The sequence below is a fragment of the Crocodylus porosus genome, unplaced genomic scaffold, assembly GCF_001723895.1.
Source record: "Crocodylus porosus isolate Cpor-Errol unplaced genomic scaffold, CroPor_comp1, whole genome shotgun sequence".
NCBI classification, from domain to species: Eukaryota; Metazoa; Chordata; order Crocodylia; family Crocodylidae; genus Crocodylus; species Crocodylus porosus.
In genome coordinates, this window is record NW_017728906.1 from 169229868 (window position 1) to 169235401 (window position 5534).

Genomic DNA, 5534 nt, shown 5'->3' on the forward strand with positions numbered 1-5534 from the left:
TTATAGCCAGAAGGTTTATTGTTGTGTTGCGGCTGGTTGGCTCATGGCTTTTGTGTTCTCTGTTTGATATTGCTAATACTGGAGGACTGGGTGAGGCTGTAGGAGGTCTCATGGGAGCTCCCCAATAATTCAGGGGTTCCTGGTGTCCAGTAAGGGCACAGCAAGCAGTGCCAGGGTGGCACAGCGAATGCCGCTGTAGTTGGCATAGTGAGTGAGTGCCGGAGAGGTGCAGCGTGTGGGGTGTAGAGACCCCAGCCTGTGAGGGCGGAGTTTTGCCCAGTGGGGTGAATGACCCTGAAAAGGGCTAGAGGGCCAGGCAGGGCTACGGGCCACCTGAGCCCCAAGTGCGGGAGGAGCGCGGGCTAGGCCCGAGAAGGTGGGTCTGGGGGCCAGGCAGGGTTATGGCTGCCTGAGCCCAAACTTGGGAAGCCCGAGAGGGCAAGGAGCACGGGCAGCGTGGCATAGGCCTGAGAGAGGGTAAAGAGCATGGGCAGCGGGGGTGTTGACCCCGGCCCTGTGGGGCAAGTCGGGGAGAAACCCTGGTAGGACAAGAGACCCAGACGGTGGTCCAGGGGGCCAGGCACAGCTACGGCCACCTGAGCCCCAACCGGATGTAAGACCAGGAAAGAGTCTCAGAGGGGCTCCACAGTGCTGGGAGCTTAAAGGGGCCAGGTAAGGCTTAGGCTGCCTAAGCCCCACCGGAACTCGATTGAAACCCCAGCAGGGGTACGGACAAGGAAGGATGCTGGAGAGGTCCCACAGCAGTGGGAACCTCAAAGGGCCAAAGGGGCCAGGTAAGGCTCAGGCGGCCTGAGCCTAACTGATATAGATTGTGGACAGGAACCCAAAGGGGCTAGGGTAAGGCGTGAGCCACTGGCCCAGCGGGGACAATACCATCAGTAAGCCCGATAGGGCTAATCAATAGTAAGGGACGCCGGACGCGTGACCAGCCGAGGGGCAAGGACCTAATAACGTCCAGGAAGAGCTGTGAGGCTTGGGGCGTGCTGAAGGGGAGGTAGGAGGCACGCATTGCCCATAAGGCAGGGGTGCATTGGAGCACCCCACTTGGAGTGGAGGAATAGCATCAGCGGTGTCCAGGGTGATAAGAGGCAGCCTCCCATATTGAACCTCATAACATCAAAGACGTGGCGGGTGAGTAGAGGGTGCTGGATCACCTAATTGACACGGCAGGGGGCGCTAGCAAGATCACGGCCGCTCCTAGGCCCCACTCTGACACCTTGATATAGATCTTTCTGTGTTCTTTGTTTGGAGTCGTCCAAATTCTCAGTTTATGAAAGGAATCGCAGAGTACTGATGCTTGCAGTAGCAAGGGACTGAACTCAATGACTTGGCTGGTTCCTCCTTGTGCTCCTGTGTCTCTTCCTCACAAAAGTTCAGTTACATTGTTCTGGGTCTAGAACTGCATACCTTTATCTGCTCTGCTACCTATTTAAGATAACTTTTTTTTATTTTTGACTTTGGCTAAGAGAATGAATAAATACCTCAATTAATATCCTCAGAAATGTTCAGAAAATGGGACTGGAGCAGTCTGAGTTTTAGTGAGTTTAGAATCACCTGAAGGTAGCTGACCTGTTTGAATGCAAGGGAAAAGATAGCATTTAAAAAGTATGGGTAGAGAAGGAATTTTATGGATTATACCCTTAGGGTAACTTTACATCAGAACTGGTGGTGCTCCATATACGGAACAGTAAAGTTATAGAATTAACACAAACAAACAGAACTGGGCTTAGAAGTCTTCTTTTTTTTTTTTCCCCCCCCCCCCCCCCCTGCAAGACTTCATTTCAATGTAGCTATTTATGGGAAAGGAGAAAAGTTTAGTCTACAGCTGGATCTAGAGAGAGAAAATCAGAGGCATAACTAGCCTTTAGTGTCCAGGGCAGGAGAGCTGGAGATGTGCTGAGCACTGGAGAGTGGTGGGGGGTGAGATGGGGCAGGGCACTCTGGAGCCCTTCTAATTAGCACTTGGGGCTGGTGCCCTGCTCAGCCACCCCAACCTACACATTAGGTAAAATATATGTTTTTAAAAAAAAAAAAAAAAAAAGAGAGAGAGAGCGTAAGTTACTCAATATCAAATTTCAAAAGCAGATGTAATTTTTTTTACTGTAATCTATAGCAGCTTTTAGCAGAGTTTTCCCAAAAGGCTTTACCTTGTATGTTGCTTTTCTGTCAGTACCCCTCCACAGAAGTACATGCAGCAGCAGGGAGTCAGTCCCTACCTCTAGCCCCCTGGATGAGCTGCCCATGGATCTGAACTACTCCCTCAGTCAGGCCCCACAGCTGCACATTCCTGCCCTGGGCACTGCCTTGGCTGGGCAGCACCCCCAGCCCTAGTCACCAATCCTGCCCCACTCCTGCTCTCACTATGGCCACATAAACCTGCCCCCGCAACAATAGACTTACCTGCAGACAGCTGCGGGAGCTGTTCTCCACCACCTGGCTTTATTGCTGGTGACCAGCATGTGTGCATGTGCGCACATACACATGGCACCCTGTGTCCCGCTCCCCACACCCCAAGCAGCCCCTTGAAGGGTGGAACTCTGCAGGCCTACAACGGGGAAACAAGTGGTTTCCTGGGTTTTTCTCCTTTAAAGGACAAAACCCATGTTTTTTCACAGCAAACAGAAAATTCGGATCCCTGATCATTAAGGAGCTGAGAAAGTCAATCAGCTTAAATAGTAATGCGCTAGCTGCTGCACTGTGGAGCTAGAATCCAAAGCAGGATGCCTGCATTTCAGGCAGAGAATCGGTTTCCCTGCTTTAATGCACCATCCCAATATTGGGGGCTAATTCTGGGGGAAAGGTAATGTATGCAAGAAAATACAGTGATGAATATGTGGACTATGTGATGTGGATGGTGGCATTTCACCAGGCTCAAAAGAGGACAAATTCATTTAGGATGGGTCCATCAGTGGGTTTTAAACACAATGATAGGCCTGCAGCCTCCAGATCAGGACTTTTGAGGCTTCTAAATGCTGTAAGCTGTAAAGAAAGAAGGGCATAGGTTATTAGAATTCTTGGTACTCAAAGGTCCTCATCAATCTGGATGTCCAACCAGACGGGCTCATTCGATTTCAGTTCTATAGGGGTAACGATCTAATTTAGTTAATGCTTTGACTAATGGAAAAGACAGATTGTAAATTGACAAGGAACAGGACATCAAAAATCTTTTTTTAAATCATCAGGTGTCATGCCCCTCCAGATTTGTGTATGGGGCAGGGAGGATGTAAGCTGCCTACTGTGGGTCTCAGGGCTCCTTGCCTTGCTGCCCTCCCCATGGGCCTGTGCAGCTAAGTGGGCATGGTGCAGCATGGGAGGACAGAGCAGGACAGGGAGGCTCAGCGCTGCTGCCACTGCCACCACAGCCAGGACCCCTATGCCAGCCACACCATCATGGTGAGGTGCCCCCTGAATGTCAGCAGCGGTGGGGGTAGTGTTGCAAAGTTGTGCCCCCTTGATGCTGCTTGACCTGCAGGGGGTGCTTCACATTGGCAGCATAGCTGGCAGAGGGCTCTGGCAGTGGTGGCAGCAGTGGCACAGTCTCTCTGTCCCACACCAAACTGACCAGCTGGAGGCAGCTTTCCTTCCTGCCCACTCTGCTCCTGGCTGCCTGAGTGCTGTGCTGCAGCTGTGCACAGCAGAAGCATTTACTGGCCAAATTATTGGCCCCATCGGGCTGATATCCTATACAGCAATTTTTTTTAATATTGGTACTGATTTGATATTGGACTGATGTATCGGTGCACCTGTAAAATATATATTTCATTTTAATCGTGGAAATGCACAGATTTTGTGAGTGTTAGTCACAACATTTGGGATTTTTAAACTGAGAAAACCAGGATTCCTGCTAATGACTCATTGTTCTTTGCTCTGAAGGTGTTAAGTATCACTTCTCTTTTTAATAGTCTTGATTAGGGCTGTGTGAAACAGCACCATTTTTTAAAATTCTATTTTGCTGTTTCAAAGGGACAAGTTTCAATTTTACATTTGCTTTTGTTTCAAAGCACTACTCAGTTTCATTTTGTCAAAACGGTTTCGCTGTTTTGACCCATTTCGACATTTCGCCCATCTGCTATAATGGAGAATCATGAAAATGCCTATAACTATGTCATTTGGGATGGTAGCCCCTTCCAAGGGCATGAAGCCTACCAAGTTTCAAGGAGATAGGTGCAGGGGTTTCTTGAAAACTGCACTGCAAACTGCTGACAAGCAAAACTCATATCACTTGCCGGCAGCAGCAGCATGCTGTTATCCAGTGTGCCCCCCCCCCCGGGAGGGTGGCAGGGCTGTGCCAGAATCCTCCAAGACTCCTCCCAGGGGGCATGGGCCCCTAGATTAGCCCACAGGCCTAGCCAGCAGCAGCACCAGTCTTCCCGGTGCTCAGCACAGGCTGCACCGAATGCCGGTCCCAGCTGGCAGCAGCAGCTTGGTGTCATCCCTCACACAACTGGAGGCCTGCACCCCCTGGAAGGAGTCTGGCACAGGCCCGCAGCCTTCCTGGGCGGTGTGGGCCCGATCTGCCCGTGGGATGACAGCAGGCCGCCGCCGCCTGGGACTGACACTGGGCACAGCCTGTGCCGAGTGCCAGAAAGCCGGGTGCTGCTGCTGGCCCAAGCAGGCAGGGGAAGCTTGCTGTCACCCATGTGCAGATCCGGGGGCCCATGCTGCAACAAGCCGGGCTTCAAAACTCAAAATCTTTTCAAACTTTCAAAACATTTCAAGAGCCCTCATTTTGTTTTGAAGCTGTTTAAAAGCCTTTTGTTTTGTTCTGATTTCACTGTTTTGAGCTTGAAATGTGTTGAAACAACTTCAAAACTAAACACCCATCAAAATTTCGCATAGCCCTAGTCTTGATGTGTCACTAATAAAGCTTACTTTCCTTAGGGCAATTCTACTGTCTGACAGCTGTTCCTTATCTCTCTACTGCTATTTCACAGGCATGAAGACTCTTCTGCTCTTCTCAGAATCATAGATCCACTTGTGGAGAGCAGTGTAAAGGAGCAGCTTGGGTTTCAGCTTTAGTTAAGCAGGAAAGGGAAGGTAGGTCAGCTAAAAAAATAGGTTTTGTCCATGTTCTATGCCACCATAACTTTGGAAAAATGTTTTTCTTTATACGGCCTTTTAAAACAAAATGAGTATGAGGGTGTGATGTAGGCCTGTGCGAAGTGGCTAGTATTCACTTTGGGTTTGGACTCGGCTGATTTGGGGGACAGCGATTCAATTTGGTGATTTCAAATCACTGACCTGAATGGATTCAATCAAATCTGATTGAGATTCGGCGGCTGCCAAATTGGCCAAATCTCCAAATCGCACAGACCCCATCCCCTGCTTGTTTTCCCAGCCCCATCAATGGCTGCGCCACCCAGCCCCAGTTCCCAGAGCTTTGAGGAAAAAATAAGCCCCTGTTGATCAGCTGCTCACCTGCTGGGGGGTGATCCCTGCTGCCCCCCACTGTTCTACACTGCATGGGGGGGGGTCTGCCACGAGCCCCCTGAGTTCCCCCACTGTCACAGCCC

At 50.3% G+C, this 5534-nt stretch overlaps 1 protein-coding gene across 1 annotated transcript in view; it reads right to left on the reverse strand.

The window, feature by feature from the left end:
• SGCG (sarcoglycan gamma) overlaps positions 1 to 5534 on the reverse strand; it is a 234021-nt gene that overhangs the window by 208672 nt on the left and 19815 nt on the right. Inside the window, exon 2 of the mRNA XM_019530178.1 lies at positions 1503 to 1590. The gene's annotated coding sequence lies outside the window, so the exon portion shown is untranslated. The remainder of the gene's footprint in view (positions 1 to 1502; positions 1591 to 5534) is intronic.